Genomic DNA, 12,080 nt, shown 5'->3' on the forward strand with positions numbered 1-12,080 from the left:
ACCATATTGCATATTGGAAAAGAGCCCCTGTACTAGGGGAGACTCAATAATAAAACAGCATCATCCTTAAACTTAGAGGATTTTGCCTTTTAGTTAAAGATTTTCATACTCCTTATCTCTTTCGGTCTCTAAAGAGCCCTAAGCAGTGAGCTGGTTCTGATCAAGAGATGTTATACCACAATTGATAGGTTCATCCTAAGTGAGAATAGTACCAAGTACATAGGTAGACAAAACAAATAGTCTATGATTCTGAAAAAAGAAAAATGTAGAGACTAAGGCCCACTGGTCAGTTATCCTCTCAGGCTATGTTATACTGTTTAAAAGTTTGGCCTTGGAAGTCAGATGGATCTCATTTCAGATCATAGGTCTGCCCCTCCCAAGCTGGGTGATCTTGTCTGTCAGCGGAAATGATAGTAACAGTGACATTTGATAAATGGTAGTGACCTCAGAGATTTAGAGATATTGTACTACTACTGATCTTTATTTTTTTTAAAGATTTTATTTATTTATTTGTCAGAGAGAGAGAGAGCACAAGTAGGGGGAATAGCAGGCAGAGGGAGAAGCAGGCTCCTTGCTGATCAGGGAGCCCGATGCAGGGCTTGATCCCAGGACCCTGGGATCATAACCTGAGCTGAAGGCAGATGCTTAACCGACTGAGCCACCCAGGTGTCCCTACAACTAGTGATCTTTAAAGTAGTAGGTCTGGATACCCATTACCTAATCTGGAGAATTAAAAAAAAAATTTCCATAAAAGTATATTCTAATATACTTAATAAAGGTCTGGTTATATTTAAAAAAATTTTTTATGTAATTTTAATTTAGTTAACATTTAGTGTATTATTAGTTTCAGGGGTAGAATTTAGTGATTCATCAGTTGCATATAACACTCAGTGCTCATTACATCAAGTGCCCTCCTTAATGCCCATCACCCAATTACCCCATCTCCCCACCTCCCCTCCAACAACCCTCAGTTTGTTTCCTAGAGTTAAGAGTCTCTTATGGTTTGCCTCCCTCTCTGTTTACATCATATTTTATTTTTCCTTTCCTTCCCCTGTGTTTATGTTTTGTTTCTTAAATTCCACATGAGTGAAAGCATATGGTATTTATCTTTCTTTGACTGACTTATTTCACTTAGCATAATACCCTCTAGTTCCATCCATGTTGCAAATGGAAAGATTTCATTCTTTTTGATAGCTGAGTAATATTCCATTGTGTGTGTGTGTGTGTGCATGTGTGTGTGTGTGTGTGTACACACACATCTTTATCCATTCATCTATCGATGGACATCTGGGCTCTTTCCATAGTTTGGCTATCGTGGACATTGCTGCTATAGACTTTGGGTGCAGGTGCCCCTTCGAATCAGCATTTTTGTATCCTTTGGATAAATAGCTAGTAATGCAATTGCTGGGTCATAGAGTCATTTTATTTTTAGCTTTTTGAGGAACCTCCATACTGTATTCCAGAGTGGCTGCACCAGTTTGGGAAGTTTGCATTCCCACCAACAATGTAAGAGGGTTCCCCTTTCTCTGCATTCTCACCAACATCTGCTGTTTCCTGCGTTCTTAATTTTAGCTATTCTCACCAGTGTGAGGTGGTATCTCATTGTGGTTTTGATTTGTATTTCGGTCTGGTTATATTTTAAAGACCAGATAATCCAGATAAAAATAACACCAGCTTTTATTTCTAGAACGCCTCTCTTTCAAGAATGAATGAGTTATTGCAACTACCTGAGAGCATTTTAGAACAGCAACAGACTTTGCATGAGGCTATATCCCAGTCAGGAAGCCTGGGCCCTCCGCCCGAGTAGCTTCCTGCCACCCTTGGTACATAGTGACACTCACTGACTAACCTGCAGACAGAGGCTGCTGGTAGCTTTCAGAGGCCAGAGGCTTACCCTCTCCCATCTGGCTCTCCTCCTTCCCTGAAGTAGTTTCTATTCCTGGTTTGATGTCTGTGGCCCGCAACATCTTTAAAAACAGTCATTGTCTAGCTTCAGAGGGTAGTTTGATTAACTGGTTCCTAACCAGAGTGGAAAAAGAAAAGGTGGGGGGACTTCTTTTTTTTTTTTTTTTTAAGATTTTATTTGTTTATTTGGCGAGAGATAGAGAGAACAAGTAGGCAGAGAGGCAGGCAGAGGGAGAGGGAGAAGCAGGCTCCCCGCCGAGCAGGGAGCCCGATGCGGGGCTCGATCCCAGGACCCTGGGATTATGACCTGAGCCGAAGGCAGCCGCTTAACCGACTGAGCCACCCAGGCGCCCCAAGGTGGGGGGACTTCTTAAGTGTGCTGTCTACATTGTGCAGAATGCGATGGGTAGGAAGAACTAAGTTGACCATTGAGATCAGAAAGTTCTTTCCAGTCTCAGCTAATTTCATTTCTTGGGGCTTGTATATTAAGAATTACAGTGTCTTCCCCTTATTAAGCATTCACATGTGCCAGAGACTATATATACTACATCTAAACCTTCTGAGACTCTACAGTGGAGGAAGCCAAGGCTTGGATGGGTTAAGGGATATGCCCAGTCATATCGCTAGTGGGGCAGAGCCTAGGTTCTAGCCCAGGTTTGTCTGTCTCCAGAGACCTCCCAGTGCCTCCTAATGCCACACTATCCACACCCTTTCTGTTAAAGTGGCAGGAGTGGCCTTTAGGGGTCAAACAGGGGCCAGGCTTCCAACAGTCTTTGAGGCCTTCGGGTTCTTAGGGATATAAGCTCTGTGTCCCGACTGTCACATGAGTAAGGAGCCAGTGGATGAGACTGGAGTGGGTGCTGAGAAAGCTGAGTAGCAGGCCTCTGAAAGCTGTACCACAGCCTTGCTGGGATGCCCAGCACACACCTGCGGGTGCTGGGGGCTAGACAGGGAAGAGCCCTGCTGGGTGCTGGATCTGCCTGCCAGCCCCTATGCCCTGAAGGGAAGACTGCGTGGAAAACTCACAGGGTTTACAGGCCCTAGTCTGGGGTGGATGGCTCTGTAGAGCCCGGTGGCCAGTTGCACCCCGTGGGAAAGCCTTGGCCCTGGCCTGCCTGGGAGCCACGGTGGTGCCGCCTCCTGCCCACGGCTTGGCTCAGCTTGGTTCAGCGGGTTCCCAAGTGGCTTGACTTCCTCCCCTATACCTCCCCCCACCCTGCAGTCTCCAGGGAGCGAGGGAGGCCACTGTCAGAGTTGGCTGTCAGTCTCCCAGTCCCAAGGCCTCCCCAAGCCCCTTCCCCACACACCTGGGAGCCAGGTTTCCCCAGAGAGCAGGAGGGGACCCTCCAACCTCCTGGGAGTACCCCTGCCCCTAGGTCTGTTTAGAACTGGCAGGCCCCATCCCCACTCCTTCCGCTGCATGCTTAGGCTCCACTCAGGGCTGCAATAACAGGGCTTGGGGTATGGGCTGTTGTTTTTGCAGCTGGGCTGGGGCGGAGCGGCAGCGGGAAGGCGGCATGGGTACTGACCGTCTGAGAAAGCCCCGAGCCCGCATTCCCACTAGAGCCGGGACAGCCCCTTCAGGCTAGTGACTGCTGTGCCTGTGGAGAGGCCCCTAGGCATGGCTGGAGCATGGGGGGAAGGCAGAGAGAGGCCAGCCAGGAGGGGGACAGGAGCTTGGGGGGACCCCAAGCCTTCTCTGAGCCAGCCCTCCCCAGCAGGCTGTGCTTCCCCCCTCATTTCCAGCTACAGCTGCACCAAACCTCTCCCCCACCCCACCCCCGCACATCTGGGAGATGCTGAAGCAAGCTTCCTTAAAACAAACAACAAACAAAACAGAATATCTCATTTACTAGGGGCAAATGTTAGAAACTAAAAAGAATAAAGGTCACATATAATCCCTTCACTCAAAAATACCCATTAAGAACATTGGATGGATTTCCCTATGACCTCTTTTTTTTATTGTGATAAAATGTACATAACATAAAATTTACCATGTTAATCATTTTTAAGTGTACAGTTCAGTGGCGTTAAGTACATTCACATTCTTGTGCAACCATTACCATCTCCAGAACTTTTTATCTTCCCAAACTGAAACCTTGTGCCCATTAAAAAATAACTGTCCATTCTCCCCGGGCGCTGGCCAGCAAGCACCCTTCTACCTCCTGTCTCTATGACTTTGACTCTTTTCTAGGAACCTCAGATAAGTGGAACCAAACAATCTTTGTACTTTTCTGTCTGATATATTTCACCTCCCATAATGTCTTCAGGATTCGTCCGTGTTGTAGCATGTGTCAGAATCAGAGTTCATTCCTTTGTAAGGCAGATTAATATACCATTTTATATATATATAAATCAAATATATATATCACATTTTGTTTCTGTACTCATAACATATTTTCACATAATTAAGATTATGCTTTGTCAGCAGTTAGATATCCTGATTTTTTTACTCAGATATTGCTATGTCATTAAAAATTTTCCCTAAACATAATCTTTAGTGCTTACTCTTTAATTCCTGATGTGCATAGATATAGCGTAATAGGACTTAACCAGTCTCCTGCCATTGGCTACTGAAGTATCTTCTTTGTTTGTTTCATTGTTTGTTTGTTCTTATAAACAAAACTGAGAAGAACATCTCTGCAGACATTTTTATGGGCCCTCCTTGCAGGCCTGTCTGCCTTCTGGCATTTCAGATTAGTCCCCGAGGGAGAGTACCAGAAGTGGAATTGCTCACCGAGGTAATAAACACTCCTCAGTCTTGGTAACTATCACCCCAAACTTGCCAGGAAAATGATGCCTATTGCTCTTCCCACAAACAATGCAAGAAATCCAGAGCCTTTTCCTTCCTTTGCCACACATTTGGCAAATTTCTGAGCACTCATGTACTTGACACTGAGGAGCCAGATGCCTGTGCTCTGCCTTCTCTTTTCTTGGAGAAAGGTGAAGACTTCCACAAACAGGGCTTCAAGGTCCCCAACCATCTTCAGATGCCTTCTGAGACTGCTCTGCCCTGGCAGGTTGGCCTGTCCAGTTGAGGTGGCAAGTTCTTCATGGCCATGGAGCAAAGTGGCCCAGAAGAGAGCCATCCCAGGCCTGCAGCCTCCTCAGGGAGATGGCAGTGCAGAACCAGCCTGAGAGCAAAGAAGCAATTAGTGGGGTAGGGGTGCAGAGTCTCTATCCTATGTGTGGCCTAGGCTTGGCCCAGGATAACTCTGCAGACTCTAGTGACTGCTCAGCCAACCCCATGCAGATAGATAGCTATATAAATGGTCGCCATTTATGGAGGGCTTACTATCGGTTAGGCCCAAAGGCTCTGGTAAGGTTCTAGGAAGGCTAGGTTCCTCTCACAAACCCTATGCTGTAGGCTCCTCTGTTGTCACCATTTTACTGACTAGGCCGCTGAGTTCCACATCATTTGGTACCTTGTTCAAGGCACACAGCTGCGTGTAGTAGAGCTGGGATTTGTACTCCAGCATCTCTAGCTCTAGGCTATGTGATTTCCTGCTTCTCAGAGGGGCTATGCTAGCACCCCAAGGCCGGGGAGGAGAGAGGAAAGAGCTGTAGCTCAGTGACGGATGGTCTGTGGGGTGGGGTTTGGCTCTGCTCTCTCTGCGGGGCCTTGCCAAATCCTAGGCCAGAGACCCCTGGCCACTGGGAATGAGGAGTGCTTCATGCCCCAAGGGGAGGGGGTGGCTGGGGACTGCACTGCACACAAAGAGACTGATTGTGTTACAGACTCTGCTCTTTGGGAAAATAAGTATCACGAAGTCGTCTTGTTTGGGACAATGTGGTGTCCCAGAGAGGCAAGCCAAAGAAAACATGGACTGAGGAACAGGGGCTAGCAATGCTGAAGCTTGCAGGTGAAGCCTGCACTTCCGGGGCTGAGGACGGGAGCTCCCGTGGGTTCCCAAGCTGGAACCAGGGTGCCAATGTCCCAGAGCACCTCCTTGCTCAAGGCTCCCTGGGGTCCAGGTGAAGGACAGGCCTTGGGCTGGGGAAATTTTTCCATAGACAGATGGGAAGAGGAGATCAGGGGAGACCAGAGCCCCCTCTGGAACCTCGGCCTTGGAGGCCTGCATGCAGAGTGGCCTCACCACACCCAGGAAGCACTGGGGGGCTCAGAGATCTACAAATTCTGTGGGCTCCATGCCCAAGCCAGAGGAACATGCATTGTGATGAGCCAGGTTGGGGGCAGGCCAGGCTTCTTGTGTCAGAGCACCCTACAAGGCAAGGGAAGGCAGCTCAGTGGGAACCCAGGCCGGGAGGGGTGATCTTTTTTTCCGGAACAGGATTCCCTGTGGGGCACAGAACAGAAGTCTGTGGGCTGCAGAGTCTGGGACGTGCCTGTTGGACTGGGCTAGGGTCAAGAGGGCGGCCCACTGGCCTGGCCTCATCGGCCAAAGCCAACACAGGAAATACCAAGCAGACCTCAACGTCCGGGCACCTAATTTGCTCTGGCTGGCAAGGAGCACTGCCTCCCCAGCTCGGCCCGTGGGCAGCACGGGCGGCAGGGAGGGAACAGTGGCCTCCGTACTCAGGGGATGCTCAGTCCCCAGGCCGTCCTCACAGGCCCTTGGCGGCTGCGCGGCTGGAGGAGCCGGGCAAACACTCAGGAGGCCAACAGGCAGCGCGAGGAGCCAGGCGTTACCCTGGACGGCGGCCACCGGGTTGTTGCTGGGATCCAGTTTCCCGCTCACGCTCCTCCAAGGAGAGCTGCAAGGGGTCAGCCCCTCCGCCAAGCCCCAGGAAGAAGCCTGGTGGGCAGACAGTTAGTTGTTAACGCCGCTGCCGCCGGCCACCGGGGTGATCAGGCCACCGTGACTGGCCTCGCAGCCGGGCGGGGTTGGGCCTGCCAGCCGGGCCACCGGGGGCCGTGGAGGAGCCGGGGAAGGAACAGCGAGTGCTGCAGCCGCTCGCGCTGATCCAATTAGCTGGTGCATTGACACTCCTCCTTAATAATTTCCTTTCCCTGGCCAGCCGGGGCCAGAACTGTGGGGGTGGTGTGGGTGGTGGGCAGAGATGAGCCTTCAGCCTTCCCCGGGCTCCTTTAAAGCTGGGCACCAGCTGGCGTGGATGCAAAGGGTCTTCATCCTGGGTGCCACCTGAGCTCTGCTGAGAACCAGTCTGCAGCCCCTCAGTGACTGATCAGCCACCCCTGTGTGATCAGCCACTGATCAGCCACTCTCTTGCCAGTTAGGGACCCTCTTTCCCATTTTCCCAGTGGTGCCTGGTACGGTGGAGCCTCGCAGGTGCCATCTGTTCCCCCAGGCTCAGCTGGGGCCTGGCACAGAGTAGCTTTGGCAAGGATATTGGCAACACGAGTGGATCAGCAAGTGGATCAGTTTTCTCCAATTAGCCTGACTGCCTTGTGGGAGAATCTCTGTGATCCCCTCCAAGGTCTGGGTGGTCCTTGTGGGAACATCTTTCCAGACAGTCTTGGGAATGGAGAGCTCTCCCAAGGCCATCTGATCCATTCCCCTGCCTCTAAGGGCAGCATCCCCTAAGCCATCTCTGATGGGCAGCTGTGCCAAGTTCCCCCTTTTGGCATGAGTGTGTGTGCACGCACATGAGGATGCATGCATGTGCCTGGGTCTGAGCACCTATGTCGGCCCAGAAGGAACACTGGATGTTTTCTTCCTTGCCCATCCTCTGTGTTCTTTCATCTTTCCGGATTCCCTCCTTTGGAGGTCCCAGGCAGGGAGGAGGAAGGCTAGGGGTCTGGTGGGGAGGCTTTCTGGGTCACGACCTTTTCAGAGCTGGTCTTGTTTATATTTCAGGCTGAGGCACAGGCTGGGCTGGCCTCCCACCTGCCTGTCCCCTCAGTCACCTTCCGAGGGGATGCCCTAAGCCCTCTGGGAGTAGGAGATGGTCCTGGCTGCTCAGGGTCTGGCTGGGGTAAGGGGTGCCTCCCTCCCCTCACTGATGGACATGCTGGAGGCCAGGTAGCTGGTGGCCACAGAGGAGTATGGGATGGTAGTCCTGGAGGGAAAACAGGCCCACCTAGTCAGCATTAGCAGGCAGGAGCAGTGGCCAGCCCCCACCAATGGTGTTAGGCAGGAAATGCCCCTTGAGGCCAGGGGAGGAATATATGTGTCTCAGGTACATTAGGGGTGGAAATGCAATCCTTCCTTCCCTCTTGACAGGTTTGGTTTGAAAACTCTTCCACTACCAGCTAACCAGCCCTGCTCAACCCAGGCCTCTAGGGCCCCAGAGCCACAGAGGACACTGCGGGATCCTGGGGGACACTGAAGGAGGGGTGCCACTGCATCCAAGCAGTCCTAGCACCCACTCCTAGCCCACTGCTTCCTTCTCAATTCCAGGCCCTCTGTCCCATCCCAACCCTCCCTCAGGGGGTTTCCAGCCTCTCTGCTCTATCATATCCACCCTCTGCAGGGAAAACCTGGGAGCTCTGGCAGAGTGAGAATAAAGCCAGGCTGTGCTGTCTGGGACAGCCACTAAACCTTTCTGTACCTCAGTTTTCCTCATCTTTAAAATGGGAGTGAGGAATATCCATACACTACTTACTGCCTTGGAAGGATATTAATGATGCATTGTTGAATCAAAATGGCAGGATGTAGTACAGAATGCACTGAAGATGGTCTGGAAGGAGATCCAATAAACTGTAGACAGAAGGTATCCCTGGAGTATGGGAGCAATGAGGGAAGGATCGAGTAGTGGTGTGGCAGAGGAGAATTTTCACTTTTACTTAATATACCTTGATATTGCTTAAATCTTGTTTCAGCAAGTGTGTGCCTCCTTTGCAATGAAAAAAAAAATGTAAGGGCTCTATCTTAAAGGGTTGTTGCCAGTTTTAAATGTTAATGTAGATTTGTGGAGTGGATGAATGAATGAATGAAGGCCTAGTACGTATCTAGCCCAGTGCACGCTTCTCTTTTCCCCTCTGAGCCGGGACTCAGGTTCTCCCTCCCTGCTTACCCATTTTCTTACACTGAAGGAGTTAAAAGAGCAGCACTTCCAAAGCAGTGTAAAGGGAATTCAGAAGCCCCAGTGAGGCCACAGTGGGATGTGTGGAGTGGCATGAAGGCAGCATCCCCCTGCCTCTCCTCAGTCCCCAGCCCCACAGGCCACTAGAGCCAGCCCACTCTGCTCAGCTCGGGACCTGCTTCCAATTACCCATGAAATCTGAGCTGGAAGAGACCTATTAAAGCCCCATTTAGTTTGATCCCTCTAGGGGCCAGGGATCTTTTCCGGCGACATTCCCCTCCTTGTCTGACTGGGACTGCAAGCCCTTTGGATGTTATCTCCTCCTGGGTCAATATGTTGACAACTCCAGCTGTGACCCAGGCCACCCCGGAGCCAGAGCTGATCTAGGCCTGTTGTGGTTCAGGGGGCCCCAAACGCAGCTCCCTTCCTACCTAGGGCTCCCTGAGATAGCAGGCAGCATAGCAGGGCTGACCTACCTCCAGCCAGAGCCCAGTCCAGCCTGCTCCCCTCCTTCCAGGCTGGTCTGCAGGTGGCCCTGTGGTTCCTGAGCCTACCTGGTCATCCCACAGGAAGCTCTTACTAGTAGGGGCCATCTTGCACATATTCCCGGTTGTGCCTGGTACAAGGTCCCATGTTTCATAACACCGGTTACATAAGAAATAATAAATAACGGTGATTAATGACCTCCTCCCCTCGTCCCTGGGCTCGCCTGGGTCAGACCTCCCAGGGAAGGCATAGGAGCTCCAGGAGGAGGAGGAGGAGGAGGGGAGCCCAGGGTGTGTGGGGGCATTCACCCTCCCTCCCCATCCTCCCCAAGCACCTCTGCATATCCTCCCCAGGGCCACTCCCTGGGGAGCCAGAGGAAGCCACCAGGAAAGGCAGGATGGGGAGCCCAAAACCCCTCAAGAAGGGGGATCTCCAGCACCAAGGGCTCCTCTGACCCATGCCAGGGTACCCTCTCACATCCAGTTGGCCTTAGCTCCCTGAGGACCACCTAGGTGAGGGATCTTGCCCACCAGGCCTGCTGTCTCCCTGCCTCCACCCCAGGGCCCCTCCCAGTTTGAGCCTCTAAGCACCTCTCCTCTTGGGTGGGAGGCCCAGGGCTGCTCTCCAGGGACTAGGCAGGATTGGGCTGGGCCTTTGGGGGTGGTCTGCTGGGAGAATTCTGGAGCAGCAGGGAGGGAGTGAGGAAGCCACTTTGGGGCCAAGGCTGGGGCAGCCGCTTGGAGGTGAGAGGAGAGAAGCAGGAAATGAGGGATAAGAAGGTTCCGGAGGAGGGACGGATCTTGGGAGCAGTACACGGAAGTGCGTCTGACTAGTTCTTGCCCCAGACGCCCCTGTGGACCCCCTCAGAGCTGCAGAGGACAGAGCCAGGACAGTGGGAGGGCACACTTCTAAAGGTCACCCAGGCCAGTCTCCTGTCTCTGACCCCCTCCACCAGCTCTGTGGGTGGATATGGATCCTGTTGTTGGGATCTTTGAAGGCATAGATTTTGTGGCCTTTGTCAAGGAAGGGTACTCCTTCGTTACGTCTCGCCTAAGCTTCCTTGCTGCACTTTAAACCGATATACCCTTGTTCCATCTAAAGTGAATTCACAGAATGGACTCTACTTCAGCATTAACCGGGTGCTTTATTTTTTCAAAGTTTGGTCCCCAGAGGAAGGAGGACCAGAGACTGGCATTCTCTGGGTACTCTGGCCCTGTCATTGTCCCCACTGCCATGGCCCAGCATAGGCAGCACCTCACAGGTCTGGGGTGGGGCCTTGTTGCCTGAGGCCCAGGACAGAGCCATTATCTCTTGCTTGGTTACCAGCTCAGTGGGGGACAGGGGATCCTGAGGGCTGGAGCCCAGGGGCCAGGTCCCCACAGGGTCAGATCCCTGACACTCAACAGCTGCTCATCACCACAGCCCAGCAGCCTCACAAGAATTCTGCATTTATCTCTGTCGTAAGTTAAGATGCAGTGTACAGCCCCTCCTCGTGCCCCTGGAGGTTGGGAGGTTTGTGGAAGGCAGACTGACTGGCCTTGGCCTTCCCCGGGACCCCTGGCCTGGGCAGAAGCAGGTGTTCCAGGACACATACACCCATGCACATGTACAGAGTTGCCTGCAGACACAAGCACACACCTTCAGCATACACAAGCACCCACGTAGGTTTACACGTGCACATATGCTTTGGCACACAGGCTCATGTGCACACCCATGCTCACACAGGCATGAAACACCTGCTCTCACACATGGAGAGGCACATTCATTCCTACGCATTTCCGAACACACCCTGTGTGCTCCCTGTGCGCGTTTGCTCATATCTTCCCACGAACATACATGTGTTCATTCACACACAGGGACACACTCATTTGCACTTACACGGGACATTAATGGGAGGTTGTCAGCTGCAGCTTGGTTCAAATTATGGAATATATGATGCAGGTTCATCAAAAGCCATTGGCTCTAGAGATCAGAGAGCGGGTGGAAGAAGAACCCTGGGCCCCCCAAGGGCAGTTTCTCTTATGCCCTTTCGAGAGCCACCAGCCTCCCGGGGCCACAAAATGCAAGAATGGGTAGGATTTCAGTAGGTGAGTGTGATGGTATGTGTTCTAGGAAGAGGGGAAGGCCCTAGCAGGGGAGTCTAGAGGGGAAGGTTCAGACCAAGTTTGAGGAAGGCTAAGGGACCACTTGACTGGAGTGGAGGGTTCTCCGGCGTAGTCTAGGGGATTGATGAAGCCCAAAAGGGCAAAAGGCTTTTTCACAGTGGGGAGCCATGGAAAATGTTTGAACAAGAGACTGTCAAGACCAGCAGCTTTTTTTCTCTTTGGGGAGCTTCGTTCACTCAGTGCTCTGTGCTAATGAAGCACAGAGCAGGAAATGAGTGATTCTGCCTGAAAAGATGGGGGTTGGGGGGTGGGGTGTGGGGAGAGCAGGAGCTTCACATCCGACATGGGCCTCAAAGGATGGATAGGAATTGTCTAGACAAGTAAGGACAGAAAAAAGGACCAAAGCTGAACCTGGCAGCTAGGGGCTGTGGGGAGGACAGTGTTATTATTCACATATGCCCTGTAGACCCAAACAAAGGTTGTCTTGAGGAACTGAACACAGTGTCTACACCAGAATCAAGAGTGCAAGCAGCTGTGACCAGGTCTACCAGGATGTTCAAAAGGAGACAAGTGAACAGTGTCAGATGTTACCCTGGGGCAGGCTGACCTGACCCCAGGGAGGAGGGAAACTATTCT

General features: G+C 51.8%; 1 protein-coding gene across 1 annotated transcript in view; it reads left to right on the forward strand.

Moving 5' to 3' along the window:
- Positions 1-12,080, forward strand: part of PGF (placental growth factor) — a 48,458-nt gene that overhangs the window by 8,736 nt on the left and 27,642 nt on the right. The gene's annotated exons all lie outside the window — the stretch shown is intronic.

This window comes from Eumetopias jubatus, unplaced genomic scaffold (assembly GCF_037043125.1).
Source record: "Eumetopias jubatus isolate StellerSeaLion01/CBP00866 unplaced genomic scaffold, mEumJub1_p1.0 scaffold_7, whole genome shotgun sequence".
NCBI classification, from domain to species: domain Eukaryota; kingdom Metazoa; phylum Chordata; class Mammalia; order Carnivora; family Otariidae; genus Eumetopias; species Eumetopias jubatus.